General features: G+C 36.3%; 2 protein-coding genes across 25 annotated transcripts in view; one reads left to right on the forward strand and one right to left on the reverse strand.

The window, feature by feature from the left end:
• LOC100679361 (SNF-related serine/threonine-protein kinase) overlaps positions 1-17,232 on the reverse strand; it is a 738,484-nt gene that overhangs the window by 519,503 nt on the left and 201,749 nt on the right. For 10 of the 19 annotated variants that reach the window (XR_004227330.2, XR_004227328.2, XR_004227331.2 and 7 more), the window contains exon 1: positions 3,575-3,858. The exons of 1 other annotated variant lie outside the window; for it this stretch is intronic. The gene's annotated coding sequence lies outside the window, so the exon portion shown is untranslated. Of the gene's footprint in view, positions 1-3,574; positions 4,007-6,133; positions 6,356-17,232 lie in introns of those variants that run through there. 8 more of the 19 variants (XM_032601900.1, XM_032601897.1, XM_032601895.1 and 5 more) reach the window with 8 other exon arrangements.
• The window catches only part of LOC100113956 (syndetin), a 272,371-nt gene continuing 259,280 nt past the window's right edge, over positions 4,142-17,232 (forward strand). For 3 of the 6 annotated variants that reach the window (XM_031928103.2, XM_031928106.2, XM_031928107.2), the window contains exon 1: positions 4,142-4,333. The gene's annotated coding sequence lies outside the window, so the exon portion shown is untranslated. Of the gene's footprint in view, positions 4,334-4,443; positions 4,608-17,232 lie in introns of all 6 variants that reach the window. The other 3 variants (XM_032601894.1, XM_031928108.2, XM_032601893.1) reach the window with 3 other exon arrangements.

Genomic DNA, 17,232 nt, shown 5'->3' on the forward strand with positions numbered 1-17,232 from the left:
GGATTTCGGCGAAGATCGAACTATTATTGCATATGTGCCGTGAAGCACCGGAGTTGACGATCCAATCGTCCGTGCTTGCTCCATTTCCTGCTGCAAGCCCGACGAAGGCGAAAGCCGCGATTTGGTCGTCGTCCTCGTTGTTTTCATCCTCGTTTTCCTCGGTGACGTGATTTGCTTGGTAGCGGTTTGGGTGGTTTCGCTTGTCTGGTAGAGAGCAATCAGTGGACATGTGTCCATATTTATTACATCGGTAACAGCGTATACCTGCTGAGTTCATTGGCCTCGCTCCAAAGTTTCGCCTATAGTTGGGTCCTCTAGAATAACCGCCGCCTTGTTTGTTTTGGTTGTACGCGTATAATCCTACCTCGTTGGACTTGTTTGCTCCTTGTCTCCATTTTACTTGCATCAATAGTTTAGTTTTGACGTTTTCGGTTGTGATTTCTTTCTCGGGCAAGCTTTCGAGCGCCATGCGCATCGGTTCATATTCGGACGGTAGGCCCTCGAGCATAATACATGCGGCGAAGTCATCTCCGAGATCCTTGCCGATGTTCTTCAGTTTTTGATGTATGGTAATTATCTTGTCAATGTATTCTTCTGTGGAATTGCAGTCCTCTAGACGGATTCTTGTATATTCTATTATTAAGCTGGTTTTGCGGTACAGACTCTCAATTGCGTACGCATTTTTCAATGTGTCCCAAATATCTTTAGGGGATTCTAGGTTTTGTATTTGGCTTAGTACTACGCGCTCAACCGCTAAAATTATTTTGGTTCTTGCTAATCTTCGTTTCGTTGCATCTGTACTTATTTGTTCACCCGTTGGGGCTACTATGGTATCGAAAACGTCCTCGTGCTCCAAGTAGGCCTTCATTAAAACTGCCCAATCGTGGTAGTTGTCGGCTCCGGAGAGCTTTTCGATGTTCTGAATCATGGCCTAATTTTTCCCTTTATTAACAGCCATTTCGTCGTTGCACCTGAGACTCCTCGAAGGTTTAAAGCTGATCTACCAATAATGGTTCCACTAAAGAAATACGGTACACTTGTTTCTCACTGTGGGACCCTGAGCCCATAACCTGTAGCAAATGATATCGAGTGTATGTGGAAAGGTAGATGGGATAATGAAATATCAATAGCTTAAATAATATACTTAACGTTTTATTTAAGCGGGGTGTGAACGGCGAATGACTCTCGTACGCCTCGAGAGACCTATTTATACAGTATCCCTGTACTCTCCTATACACGGAAGTAGTAGTGGTGGTAGTAGCGGTTATGTAGCGAATTCGAACACTCATTTCCAACAAATGCTGTTTCTGGATAGATATCTCACATACAAACTATTATTTTGCAGTTGTAATGATCAATGCAACAAAGAAAATAAATGTCAATGTGTTGGAGAAATATATAATTAAAGGTCGAAGTTCTGTACTTTGTCGTGCTAAAAGAAGGGAGTAGTTGTACATATTTAGAATGTTCTACGGCTATTATATTATGTACTTTTAGATATAATAGTATATTGTGTATTAAGAGCGTAAAGTAGGCTTTTTCAGACTGACTGTGGAGATTGCAGTACAAGTCGAGGCGAGTACTGTAGTATCCACACAAGGTCAAAAATCCTACTTAGCTCTTGGTGTACACCGTAGTTTTTGTAACGCATGTATTGATTTCCGCGTTTTTTGTACCTATAAGGAGAACTAAAGTCACTTTTTTTTTGACATTGCACCTCAAAATATTTAGTTCTATATATGATACATATACCTATATTTATATGTGTCAGTGCATGTTTTAATCATACTAGCAACTTTAGACGCGCTTCGCGCGTTCTAGTTATCATCTTTTCATCTATTGGTTTTTGAGGTTAGGAGCTCATGCATGTACAAAAACCAATCCAAAGTAAAAATTTTAATTTTATTTGATTATCAAACGTGCCTTTTTTTGACTGACTAATCAGATGACGCATAAGATCAAGTCGGATATAAGATGAAGAGAAAGCGAAACTTTCAAGTGGGATTATGCCATTTTAAGGTTATATACCGCGAAGCTGCTGTGTGGCTCAAAGCATCACTGCGCAAGCACGACGTACACTCTGATGTTTTCACTCGATTCGATTGTTTGAAACACAACTAATTACGTTATTGTTTATAACTTTATAACAGAATTCTTGTTTTTACAAATTAGGGCAAGCCTGTTATAACTTGAAAACGTATTGCAAAGGAAAATAAATTCAATCGAAAAGCACTCAATTAATTGGCGAGGAACATGTGATACAATATATATTTCGATACATTTGATATATTATCGCAATCATTCTTATGTAAAGGGAATTACAAATTTTTGGCTGGTCAAATAAAGATCACCTTACAGCCGCTTATTAGGTCTAAAATTCACAAAAATTGTGCATGTGTTACAAAAAGTATTTTTTATGAATATGATTAAATTTTTATACTGTACTGTATTTTTTCAAATTGATTGATGATGTGTAATAATATGTAACTTTTAATAATTATAGGTTATTAATAAAGTTGCAACATAAGTTAATAAATATTTTTATTATTTCATAATTTTTCTTAATGCTATCCAAAATTGATCTACAAATATTTTATCCAAGAGTTCAAAATCATATGGCATGGTCTCGCCAAATCTGCGGCGCTGCAACACTATTTACTTCTATATTCGATTCTCGAATTTTCAATTATAAAATACAAATAGTTACATTATTGTATCTAATTTCGAAGTTATGATTGATACAGTAGTCATAATACATGTCTGGCTGTACCGACTATTTACAGGATCAGAATTATTAGTATGCAAATAATTCAAATTGGCTTTTATTGTTGTTTTTTCACAATTACGATTTACTTAGAGTCAAAAAGTTTGCATTATCATTTACATTATTTTTAAGGATTTTTAAACTTTTTGCCATTTAAAATGATGTCACCGGTAGTTTGTTGTAAGTTTAAATCAGAAGCTTTCAGATGCTAATTTTGCAATAATAAGCTTATCTAAAGCTTAAAATTAGCTAGCATTTCTACCAGAGTACATTTAAATTGTTTTATTGATTTCTTAGAGCTAAGCAAGTTAATAAGCACCTAAATATCAATTCTATAATTGTCAAAATATGTTCAGTTCTGTAACACTACACGTAAAGTTATGCACTGACTTGAACAATATCATTTTACGCAATGATTTTATATTGTGGTTTGGCTTTAGATACTTGCTATTTATTATTAGAGTTAAAATTGCAGCCTTTGTAGCATAAGTTACAATAACATTTATACAACGTTTTTAAGCCTGTTTTGTGTAAGTTGAGACAGTATCACTTATTATATTAGATAAGGTTTCATCCTGTAAACATGAAAAACATTTAAAAATCTAATTAAAGTTTATTTATGACATATTTATACAAATAAATTTTGTTGAAACTATGTATCTAGAATAATTAGACGTTTGATTATATACATGCATTTCACAGATTGTTGTAATTTTTAGAAACATTTTAACAGAGAATAAAAAAAATACAAATATAAACAATTGACATGCATAAATTTGAAATACGAAATAACATTTATATTGCAATTACCAAAGTTTCTAGAAACACTACTTTAATTTCTTTGAGCACAATTCTAATTAAATCATATATTTAAATATTTATTTTATGCAATGTATATAAATAGTTCAATTTTTACTAGTATGCAATTTCATAACTAACTCTTAACTGATAATAATTAAATATATAATATCCATGATCCATAAAAGTTTAATAATAATAATAATCATGATTCACAACGTATAATATATGATAATTATTTATTTTTATACGTTTATTATTATTTGTATACTAAAATATAACTCATATCATGTACCAAACGATCAGACGATGTATACTTATTAATTTATAATAATTAATAATATTATATTAATAATTTAATAATTAATAATAATTTAAAAGGCAAAACAAGAACAGCGATTACAACAAATATAGACTAGTTTCAGCGAAGATATACAATACACTGTATATATACACCTTAATAGAAACGCATTAACACGAAAGTCCCAAGTATAATACGAAGTAGACTACTAGAATAGATGCGTATAGTTTGGAGAGAAAACCGCAGGGGGCGCTAGCTTACGGATAAATATCGCATGACTCGCTTTCGCCTCTGTCATCGTCAATCTCTATATCTCTCTACTAATCTCTGGCAGCGTCCTGTAATATAACAATATGCAAAAAAACGTACGATTTGAATTTCCATTCGGGAGCCCTAGTGAAAATTTTAAAGTTTATACATATCACAGTTACAATAAGAAAGCTCTTGATTGAATGAAGGAGTTCTAATAGGTATTAAAAATTGTAAAAAATGCTGTTTTGTTACACATTAAAATTTACATAAGAATTTCTCTAAATTTTGGTGTAAAATTTCACACGCCTTTTTTTAAATTTATTTTTAGTGTGAATTTTCTACAAACGAAAACTTGTCATTGGTGTCTCAAGATACCAAGACATAATCCTTGATCAATATACACTACAAAATAGGAAGAGATAATTTGACGTAAAGATTTATGCTTGAAATAGCACATATGTAATTTTACACGAATACATCTCAAATCTCTAAGTAAAAAATTTTATGTGCAATTCTGTGTGTATATTCTTAACAGCAATTATATTTTCATATATCCATGTTTTTATTGCATTTTATTAAGATTTAGCATGTTTATTCTAAGTTTTTCAGTTTACTTTATTTTATTTTTTAACATTTCCTTACATTCTGCTGCCGCTATATTTACACAGATTGTTTACTTTGGGTATTCTGGTGTAGATATAACCAATATCGACTGTAAAAATGTTTTTAGAAGGTTATCTTTGGCTCTAGGAAAGAAGTTCTGGTTGATGTAAAAATGTTCCACAAAAGACCTATACTTAAGGTAACATTAGAGTAACGAATGTTCAGCTTTTCAATATTTGCAATTTATTAGAAAAATACTTTATATCCAAGTACATTACGTATAAGTACTTTAAAGTTAGCATACAAAATTATGGATATGACCAAATTTTAAAATATTGATGCATTAGATCCATCGTAGTCAGCTGTTGACTACAATTGTCAACAATATATATCTAAATCTATGTGGTTTAGACAATCATCCTCTCCTCTTCTTCTTTCTTAATAAAATAATGGCATTAGTTGTGAAGCATTTAATACATGATTCTGATTTGAATAAATCTGATAGAAATTTTTGAGGTGTTCGTGGTGTTTAAAATACTAGGCCTCTATAGTTGTGTTGGATGCACGCCTATGAATCAGATATCCTCCGAAGTTGTTCACTAATTCTAACGAATTTTATGATAACACTCCAAATTGACCCATGTTTGGGTTTAATTTAATACTAATCGCTCCCTTTTATAGATGGAAAATGAGATTAAAGTGCATGAAAAGCTTGATGGCAGGTTCAGATAAAATACATGTATAATATTATCAGCAACATAACTGGTTATTATATATTAATCTGTATTAAGAGTATAGTTTTAAAACATGTGCATTAAACTGTGATAACCTAATCCTATATGTTTATACATACTTTATCTCTCTTAAAAAAGTTATAGTCTCTTTTGTGAACCATACATTACTTTAGCCTCGCTTGAAAAGGTGATAGTCTAATGGAAATACTCTATATAAATTGAGCGAGCAGAATTTGTTAAAAATTATGGTGAAGGAGATAGTAACAAGAATATTTAAAAGTTAAAATTAAATGTAATTAGATCCGTTTCAATGTGAAAGTGACTACAAATTTTTTCCAATCGTGAAATCTATTTCCATCATTTTAAAATGATTAAATCCATTTCAATCCTGTAAATTTTTATAATGAGAGAAAAAATATTAAAAAATTTATTACTTATGTAGGACAAATTATTATGTTACACAGCAATCCAGAGGTATATACTCTCATTTTAACAAACTTTACTTAGTAACAGTAATTTTCGTGAAAACTGAAATATTTAAAAACTTGTTTTCCTTGTTTTAGTTGTATTAAGACATTATTATTAATTTACTATTCATTTTTATTAATATATTATGCATATTTTATTATTTCGGAATAAAGAAATGAAATTAAAATTTTTTGTTAGCGGTGGGCAGCGAACCTGGATCTCCAGCATGGCAGTTGAACGCGCTGTCCATTCACCTAAACAGACATCTTAGTGTATGATAAAATTAATCACAAACAAACGCAGAAAAAGCTCGTTCAAGAAAAATACAGTGTAGAAAGATTTAGAGGTTATGGGCACTGATAGATTTGTTCTTGCTGTCTGTGTGTAAGGGTTTTGAGCTATCTCTTCCTTTTAATATATGTATCCCTCGTTAAAAAAAGAATCGAACAAACACAATCGTTTCAATATTAATTATATGAACACGAATTGATACGAATTGGTAACAAGTGGCGCGTTAGGGCCGGTAGCGCCACGAAGGCGTATTTGAGAAGCAGACGAAGCCACGGTGCCCGTGACACTATTTACTTCTTTATTGAAGTTCGTATTTTTCATTATAAAAAAAAAAATACTTTTCATTACTGTTGGTAAGGTTTTTTAGCTTATTAGAATGTTTTCTAAGCTGAACTATGATTTCTAACAAAAATATTAGTGAAAAGGCTGCTTATTTTCATAATATGTAAGTGTATAATCCACAAGTGCTAAAATCACGTTTTTTTCTTCAGCCCGAAATGTGTTAGGACCGTTAAGTTAGCCGCAAGAAGTGTTAGGACCGTGAAGTTGGCCGCATAGCCATATACAGATGGGAATTGCTTTCTCAAGAAAATATAATAATATATTACGATATTTAGAATTAAGAGGTTGCCGGTTAGTGGTGGGCGATATTTGCAAAAATATCGATATTTCGTATCGATAGTTATCAAAACCTCAAGTATCGATAACCCTGATATATCATTTACAAAATATCGATATTCAAAATATCGTAATCAATATTTAAATTATATAAAATTTTTCACAAAAATTTACATTGGTTCTCTTAATTTAAATTATAGTACTACTTTTTGGAAGGCATAGCTAAAAATAACTTAAACTGAAAATTTGTTAGCATACTTGTATTACATTTATTCAGTAAAAATGTTTTTGTGTAAATGTAATTAGGTTCTAGTGTACAGTTATTAGCAACCATTAGCACATTCCGACTCTTATCCATCAAAATTCATAATACATACAAGTATACAATGACACTACACAAGTACATAGTACGCATACATATACCAAAATCAATATTTTATCATAAATAATTTATTTATACAACATTTATTATTTCAGCGATATTATCGGAAAAAATTGAAAAATATCGATTTGTGATATATTGTTCCGCATATATCGATAGAAAAATATCGAATATCGAGACTATTTCTATCAATATTCTAAGTATCGATAAAATATCGCCCAGCACTATTGCCGGTGCATACTCTGCGTTCCGGAGCAATAACAGTAAGTAGCTTGCCAGGGTAGCCGATGACAAGGTTCAGGTTGAGCTCAGTGGTTTTTTTTTCGTGTCTAGGTGTAAAAATTGTTCAAGAAAGGTGTCTAGAGGTACAGAGTGGCCGATGACGAGGTCTAGGTGGCGCGCTCCATGTTTTTTTTTGTGACTAGCTGTAAAAATCATTCGAGGAAGGTGTCCAGGTGTACAGAGTGGCCAATGACAAGGTCTAGGTGGAGCGCTCCGTGGTTTTTTGTGTCTAGGTAAATAAATCATACGACGACTGCGTCGAGGTGTACAGGGTAGCCGATGATGAGGTTTAGGTAGTTTGCACTGTGGTTTTTGGTGTCTTGGTATAGAAATAATTTGAGGGTGGTGTATATCAAAACAATCAGTGATTTCATGTTAGTTGTTGTGATAAAAATGTTACAAAAGCTGTGGTCGAAAGATGCTAAAAATGCTTGTATTCTATTTTTACGACGTCGAAAATGACACACTCAAAACAATTTACTAAAAAGGATTGAAATCTCTAAAAAAAAATTAACTTTTAAGAAAGTAAAAGGTTAGGCGAGTTTGCTATATTACGCAACGAAATCATAGACAGAAAAGAACGGAGATCATTCAAACGAAGTCAAGTTTATTATATTTAATCGTAATAAAGCAAGGAACAACTCTCAAGATAATTACTACGTAACTTGCCATGCCCCTTTCATTTTGTCATTTTGTTTATTGGTGAACAACTAAAATTTTCTGTTTATGTATTAGAACGTTCCACAAACACCATAAGTACAATGAAACGGGCATGGCAAGTTATGTAGTAATTATCTTGAGAGTTGTTCCTCGCTTTATTACGATTAAATATAATAAACTTGACTTCGTTTGAATGATCTCCGTTCTTTTCTGTCTATGATTTCGTTGCGTAATATAGCAAACTCGCCTAACCTTTTACTTTTTTAAAAGTTAATTTTTTTAGAGATTTTTATTTCATCAAACTTTTTATTACATGTTTTAGTAATCATTAAAATACATTTATGCACGTTAAGGGCATGTCGTCCCTAAAAACACTATTTTCTTATTACATAAAACTTTTTAAATAAAGCTTGCAAATGAAAAACTGAGTTTGTAGCGCCGTAGTGTTAAGTTTAATAAATCGTTCTACCGAAAGAAAAATTCGATCAGACTCTGTTTTTTAGAAGTTTGACCCCCCTTAAGGGGAGGGCGGAGCTATAACTTCGCAAACCCACCACGGGGTATTTAGTATTTCACAACTTAAAAAAAAACTAAAAGTCCAATCGCCATTTTCTTTCAGTAGAATGATTCACCAATCTCAAACCTATGGCGCTCTGATCTTGATTTTTCATTAAAAGCTTTATTCAAAAACTTATAGAAAACAGAAAAACAGTGGTTTTAACTCCGACATCCCCTTAATCCTTGTTAGTAAATATCCATTTTGTCGTATTCAAAACCGATTCCACACCAAAGTTTCATGTAATTGATATATAAATATAATATAATCATAACATATAGTATTGAGGTGTATGTATACCGGCGCAGTAGCGTTGTGGTATATGTACACCTGCGCAGAAGCGTTAAGGTCTATGTACACATGCGCAGGAGCGTTGTGATGTATATGTGCGCAGTAAGACTTGTGAAGCTGGCGCCCGAAAAAAAATACTATTTTTTATAAATCTACCCTTCCTAAAAATCCTCACTTGCGGAAATAACCTCCCACAAGAATTATCTCTTGCGGATTTTCCATTTTTAAGATATCGTGAAAAAAATCGCTGATTCAGGCGTGGCGCTACAATTGAATTTACCTACTAATTAAAAAAAAAAAAACTGTTGGAACATGATGATTTTAATGCAAAATCAATTACTCTTCATGTGCGAATTACGTTAAAATAGTTAGTTTATAAATTTGCAATTGAATAAAAATAAAAAGTATTGAAAATTCTATGACTTTTTTTAGTGACTTTCGTTCCGTGCACTCCGGTATTCCGAGAATGTCCCTGAAGATCTCTGCAGGCGCTGAGCTGGTGCAAGTATAATGTAATAATCATGCATAATAAATGCTGTTCGAGGTCAATATGACTGCATGGAACACCCCGTACAAGCTCCGCAAAAAATGTATAAATATTAAATACTAAATTATATGAAACAACATTTTAGATTATACAAGAGCATCTTAGGCTCTCCCACTCCACATACGAAGCTACGCGCCACAGCTGACAGCTGAGCTCAAACCAGCAGTACAACTGCAGCGCCAATTAACTAATTTATTATAGCATTTTTTTAAAAGCATATTCGATTGTTATATATTACGTAAAAACACGTAAAGAAAAAATGATTTCTAAGTTCAAATAACGCTATAAGCAAATCGCGTTCTATTTTCAAATATTATAACACTCAGAGCTGTGTCGTTACATGCACCTGCTCGAACATTCAATTGATCATACATGTGCCACTGGCTCTGACATCTACACTCTCACAGGAGTGCCCTACGCCTCCTCCTACACTGACAATAATAACAATAACAGAATTATCTACAACTAAGAATAGAACCAGCATTGTGGGCATCGATCTAGCCAGGTTCAACCTGATGTGACATCGACTACGCCAAGCGAAGATACGCTTGCTTTTTATGCGTCAGTCACTGATCCCTCTACGAATACCACCAAGGCTACAGTGAGATCACCTACGGTCAACCAGCTACCTGGGTACTTTGAAGATGCTAGGAAGTCTATGGTTGAGGAGGAGGTGAGGTAGAAAGGAGAGTAAGTGCCATGGTCAATGTGAAAGGTATACGCAGCTCTGAGTGCATGAATTTTAAGCAGCACTTTTTATTTCTTTCGTTAAAACTCACTGCACATATTTTTAATCATTTTTTCTCCAGGAGTATAGTGAAAGTTTTTTGTTTTTCGAAAAATTTTCACTAAGGGACTATGTAACACCCCATACAATCTCCGCAAAAAATTTATAAATATTAAATACAAAATTATATGAAACAGCATTTTAGATTATACAAGAGCATCTTAGTCTTCTCCACTCCAAATACGAAGCTATGCGCCACAGCTGACAGCTGAGCTCAAAGCAACAGTACAGCAGCAGCGCCACGAGCCAGCCAGCGGCAACAGCAGCAGCAAGCTGCAAGAAAGCGGGGAGAGCGCGCAACACGCGCCTATATCTATATAGACCGAGCGGCGAGCGCAGGGGCGCAATTATGATGAAAGTAGGAGTAGAGAGCGAGCGGCGGCGCGGCGTGCGCATTATATTATAAGTGTGTAAATGATTTTTGTATATAGGTGTGAATGAGTGTGTGCAAGTATGAATGCGAATGCGATAGTTTTTCCGGCGGCTCGATTCCCTTTTTTCCGTGGCCTATAAAAGGACCCGCACAACCCGTATTAGCTCACTAGCTCCAGCGCAACTTAAGCGGCTAGTCTCTTCTCAAGAGCAGCTCACGCCTTAAGAAGATAAACGACTTAATCTTATTTGTAAAAATCAAAGCGGATTTATTCATATATTTTGTGACACAGAATATATGCAACAATAATTGCAATATTCTTATCCTTAAATATAATTTGAATATATTTATTTTGTTATAAAAACATTTATTATTAAAATAAATTTCCACTACCTGGTATCCCGGACCTGTCTTATATGATAATAATATACTACTATATATAATTACTTTCCTATGTATGATCTGTTGTCAAAATTCGGACGTAGATCAGTAAATGATTACTGTTCTGCTCTAAAATTTAAAATCTCATACGCGCTACAGACCGAGAAGAGTCGTGACCATTTCATGTACAAATCGTTTCTTCCTCCGATTTCTTCTTCCGATTATTGTCTGATAACTCAAATTAATGTATAAACGACTGTATTATTATTAAAGAGAATTATAGTCTGACTCATTGTTAACCCAGGCGGAATGGCATACAAGTAATAGGTTATAAGACCTTCGCTTTTGCTATGAATTACATACGTGTAAAGACCTTTCACCTATGCTAAATTTTCTATATTGATGAATAATTATTATCAGATAAGTATAAAGCTTTATTAAAATTGTTAACAAAGTAAAAACTTACGCGATACTTTGTGTTTTTCTTTTGTTTATTTGTTTCAAGATTCATATGCTCCAGAATTCATTCAAAACGAAATCTTTGAGGTTAGGAGCCTGGACTACCAATGTTTACTTATCACCTGGCAAATTTTTCAGGATGTCAACTGAATCAAAAAGGATATGTGCTTAGAGGATCCAACTATACCTCAGCGGTTCTAGACATGCTCTGATCAAGGACAAGGAGGAAATTATCAAGAAGTTAATCATTTATTTAGTATCAATGCAGTTTTCAAATCCAAAGTTCAACACGTAATGCACATCTTCCTTTGTGAATTTATACGTTCAGGGGTGTGCATCAGTATTCAGTTAGAAAAAACATACTATGCCACTTGCTCGCTGACTTACTTCTTGGCCATAATTAGGAGTGATACGACTTTGCAGTTTGTGATGTAACAGAGTTGAGGGTGGGTCACGCATGGAGGAGCTAGGCTGTTCAGTATGGTTAATTGGACTTTATTCGTATTCTTCTGGGGAGCTCTTCTCCGCTCGACTGCCACCGGTTCTCTGCCCGCTCCTCCGTCGTGGCGCTGCATACGCTGCACTTCTGCGAGTGAGAGCCTCTCAGCTCCAACGCTCGCAGACGGATCGGGTACCGAATCGTCAGCGGCGCAAACCATCATCGGGTAGCGATAAACTCGCATCCGTGAAATGTCCGGGCCGTGCTAGCGAACGTCCCCGTAGCCGAAAAAAAACAGGCTTAAATGAGCTTCAATTGAAAGATTTTAATTTCGATGATAGCGAGCGGTGGACCGAAGGACGCGCGCGAACGTAGGTATGGCGCTCGTTCGCTTTGCGTCTAGTGTGCGTGTGTAAATGTTCGATTTTACTTTACAATTCTGAAATGTTTTTTTTTTTTTTATAAACAAAATACAAATTCTACAATTAATAGGGATGCCAGCGCTTGTTGAGCGCAAGAGGAAGTGCATTGGATCTCTATTAGATTCTAATATCTTTGCTTTTGTGTGCGTGAGTGTTGTTATCCCGATTGTGTAGCTAAATGCGACCGCTGCCGTTTACAAAAGTGTTTAGAGCTCCCTTTTTTTACATGAATCTTATTTTCTATAACTTACACAACAAAAGTACAAAATAGTGTGAAACTTAGTTTCCAAGATTATAAAAATGGAAGTACAAAACATTGGCCTTGTGGCTTTATTCTATAAGAGATTATATATGGTAATTATAGTGTAAGAGCTACAAAATACAGTACGTCGACCTTGAGGCCTTACCTTATCGTACAAGAATTGTTGCTTATCTATTATGTTTTTTCCATGGCCTGGTTTTGCCAGGAGCTGTAATGGAAACTGTGATTATAATATGCGGTTATAATATAAGGGAACATTTTGTCTATTTTCCAGTCCGCCGTTTATCCTGCGCGACTGTGAATCTTAACACTAACTTAGGATTAGGATCGCGGGGTCTCGCATGACCTTGTGCCCCTTTTTTCCCAGCTTGGCTTTCCATTTTTCCCATTTTTTTTTTGCTTTTGACCTTATTAAATCTACTCTTAGTAACTATTATTGGTGCTAGGACTGGGTGCCGAGCGCAGTGCGTACTCATAGGAAGGGACAGTTGTTATTCCTTCCCCGGTAGCCGCTAGGTGTGCGAGCAGCGATTGCGCGCCGAGATGTCGTAGTATGCTGCGCGGCAAGGTAGTGTTCTATTTTACGCATCCGAATACCGCCTTTCTTAACTCTACGCTTTGCTAGAACTTACCTAGGAAGAGAAGAGAAAGTGAAAATAAGCTGCTTCTTATTCGGCTATACTTTCTGAAGACTGAGCTCTTCTCTCGCGTGAAAATTTTCGCGTTTGCTCTAGGGCGATCAAATTTTCTTGTTGCTTGATTAAGCGAGCAAGAGGATTGTTCGCGCGTCGACGGTAAATTATACATCCTCCGATGATTATTCCACTGATTACTATTAAGACAGATGTTAAAGAGAGGAAAATAGAGGTATAACTACCTAGATTTCGTAATTCAAAATTCGTTGATTTGCGCTCAGCGATTTCGCGAGCTTTATTAGCTATTTCGTGAAGCCTGGCTCCCGCTTTCAGGCTTTCTAGATTTACCCCGTGCAAGCCTTTGACTCGACTGTCCGCCTCGGTTGCAATCGCTTTTTCTAACTCGGCTTCGGCATGAGCTGATTCATTCAGCACCGCTAGAATTTTCGATACGTTGAACTGTACTGTCTCGAAATGAGAATCGTTTAAGAACGAGGTGATGGAACGTGAAGCTGTCAGGCGTGCATTGGCGGTATAAGCGAAGCACCCGGGGCGGAGTTCGAGTATCCCAATACCGTTGATTTTATCGGTGATATGTTCCGCTCGCAAACATTGCACGAAGATCGGCTCTGGGGTCCTAGTTGAGAAGACCCAAGCGTTGGCTTTATGTAGCCGTAGCCAGAATGAGTCTCTAAGCTGCCTGATGCGTATATCGCATATCTCGGGGTTGGCGATCTTTTTGCCGGCTTATTTCGCAAGCAGTGTTTTCGCGTATCTCGCGGACTGGTTCCGGATCTACCACGATCCTTAGTTCACCTAATTTTCGGAGGCCCGCGAAATAAACAAACTCGGGCCAGATATAAGCGGCCAGATTCAGTATGCTAAAAACATGCTGGACTGCCGGTAGCGGTGATCTCTTAAACAGGTTGAATTTTTCTATACTTAATAAAGGGATTGCTATGTGGTAAATTAAGGAGCCATTCGAAAATACAACTGTTAATTTTGAAATTTTCATTATTGGAATGGTTGATAAACCTTCGGCCGGGATTGGGAATCGAGCATCTGTTACCGTGTTAGCAACCGTTGTAGCTGCGCGTGCAATGGTCTCCGCAGGTATTATTCGCGGGTGAATCAGGCCCTTGGCGGCGAAAAGAATGGCATCCGTTAGCGTTTCGGTTTCTTGCCTGAACTGAATAAGGCCATCTTTAGTGCTTGAAATTGCACTTTGAATGCTAATCTCTTTGTCCAAGTTCGCCGTCTTGTTGCCTAGGATGTCAGTGGCTGCCTGTAACTTTACCATTTTCTCGTTTAGGTCAAATAATTCGCGTTCAACTATTTCCGTTTGATTCGCGAGTAATGCTGCTGTTATGCGCGCGTCGCTGGCCACTGTCTTTATAGCCAGCTGGATCTCGTGCTCGTCGTCCTCATTTAGAGTTCCGTAAAGAAATGTATGCAGAGTGCCAACGAATGGCAACAGGGATCGGCGGGCGCGGCCGGCTCTTCTGCTGGGCTGTGAACAAGGAGTAGATCTAATACTCTTTCGGCCTGACGTGCCGCTGCTGTAGCTTCCTCAAATAAATTTTCATTTGCGCATCTCCACCCACACGCCTTGCCGAATTTGGCTATGCGACTAGGTAGTTCTGCGCTTGCTCTAAAATACGGTGTTAAGTTTTTTGTATAATTTTCCAATCGGTACTCGATGTAGCTAATGGCGCGATTTTTTCTGTAATTAAGCCCAAATTATGATCTAGAACATGGATCGCTCTTATGGAACTTTCGGACACTGTCTGTTCTTCTAGCGCTGCTGCTGCGCAGATACATCTGAAAATTTATTACACAACCTTGTTTAGAATTTCGCTAATTGCGAATGCTCGGCTCTCCGGTGGAATACGCCACGCGTCACGATTTTTCAAATGTTGGTAATTTACCCGTTTTTTGTTACTTCTTTGTGCGGCACGTACGGTGCCGTGCAAAAAAACAGTAAAAAAAAACGCTTATTCTTCGGGGTCGCCGGATGATTCGGCAGCCAGTTTCGCAATTTCACATGGCCTTTTCAATTTATTAGCGTGCACTGTTTTGGTTGTTCTGTCATGCTGTATCGTGATATTATTAGTTTTTCTATTAATGCTTATAATTTCAAAAGGGCCTCGGTACTCTGTGCTGAACTTGCCTTTCTTAGGTTCATTTAACAGAAATACTGCCTCACCCTCGCGAAAATCTTTCGTATTTAACTTTCGATCATAATAGAATTTGGAACGATATTTAGATTGTACTAAGTTCAATGCCGCGGCTGTTTGTAGATCGGTTAAATTTGCTACCATATTTTTAATATAGTCATTATATGAGATGTTGTCGCTACCGAGGGGAAAGCTAGACTGCGTGCGCGGTTTTATGCCAAACACAATTTCGTGTGGTGTGTACCGCGTGCTCTCGTGCTCGGTGGTGTTATAGGCATGCTGACATATTGCCGTCCACTCATCCCATTCGGACGCGATTTTTACATATTTACGAAGATATTCAGTTGCTAGTACGGGTTGCTAGTACTTTGTTTTGGAAGTGCGTTCCCTGGTCCGTTAGGATCGCTGCCGGCGGCCCGAATACACAGATTACTCTTTCTGTCAAAGCGCGGGCGACCTCTTTTGCATTCGCGTGATTAGAAGGGACTAGAATGATATACTTCGATAGCATGTCTTGAACTGATAGAATCTATTTGTTACCGCGCTCTGTTGTTTCCAGCGGCCCATAGAAGTCCATTGCTATCTGAGCGAATGGCAAACTCGGCGTGTTACTGATTAGCAGCGGTTGACGTGTTTTAATACGAATCAATTTATTACCTATGCAGGTTACGCATCGAGCAACAAACTGATTTACGTCGTCTCTCATATTTTTCCAATCAAAATCTGCGGCTATCCTACTGAAAGTTTTTGTTCTACCACGATGGCCGCCTCATGATATTCGCGAATTAACTTAATGCGATTTCTTACGGGTGGGACCGGTAGATTGTTTTTGTATAATACAGCTACCAACGGTTTGTTCATAAAGACGGAATCAAAAAGCTCCGTAAAAGTTCTCCATTCCGACAGTGTCAAAAGCTCTAAGTCTCGAATTATCGCTAGGCTTCGTATCTCTTTTTTTAGCAAAACGTTTTTTAGGACTTTTAGGCATTTAAGGATATCTGATTTTAGAGGGCGCGTATCGATATATTCTTTGATATATAGGCCGATCAAGTTAAAACCCTTATGCTCTGTTATATTTACTTCGCCTAGCTTACAGGCTTTTTCTAAAATCACTTCTACGTTTAAATACCCACGTTCTACTAAAGCGTTTTGCACTTCGGACAGGGAAAATCACTACGTTAAGAAAGTATGGCCAACTAGAACACATTTTGAACCAGGATCGAGGAGCATTATACGTACGCCATTGATTGACCCATCAAACTATCTGGTACCACCACTTCATATCAAACTTGGCCTCATGAAGCAGTTCGTCAAAGCTCTGGATAAAGATGGCGATTGTTTCCAGTATTTGGGAGAAAAGTTTCCCGCAATAAGTGAAGCTAAATTAAAAGAAGGTATTTTTGATGGTCCTCAAATTCGTACTCTATTTGAAGACGAAACATTTATCACAAAAATAAACGACACAGAAAAAGCTGCATGGCAAAGTTTTAAAACTGTTCGTGAGAACTTTTTAGGGAATAAAAAGAGTGAGAACTATCAGGAACTAGTTGAACAAATGTTGGAGAATTTCAAAAATTTGGGTTGCTTGATGAGTTATAAAATGCATTTATTACATTCCCATCTTGATTACTTCCCTCTTAATCTAGGAGATGTCAGTGAAGAACAGGGAGAACGATTTCGTCAAGATATAAGTGTAATGGAGAATCGATACCAAGGAAGATGGAATGTCAACATGATGGCAGATTTTTGC

The sequence above is a fragment of the Nasonia vitripennis genome (genome assembly GCF_009193385.2).
Source record: "Nasonia vitripennis strain AsymCx chromosome 4 unlocalized genomic scaffold, Nvit_psr_1.1 chr4_random0003, whole genome shotgun sequence".
Lineage (NCBI taxonomy): Eukaryota > Metazoa > Arthropoda > Insecta > Hymenoptera > Pteromalidae > Nasonia > Nasonia vitripennis.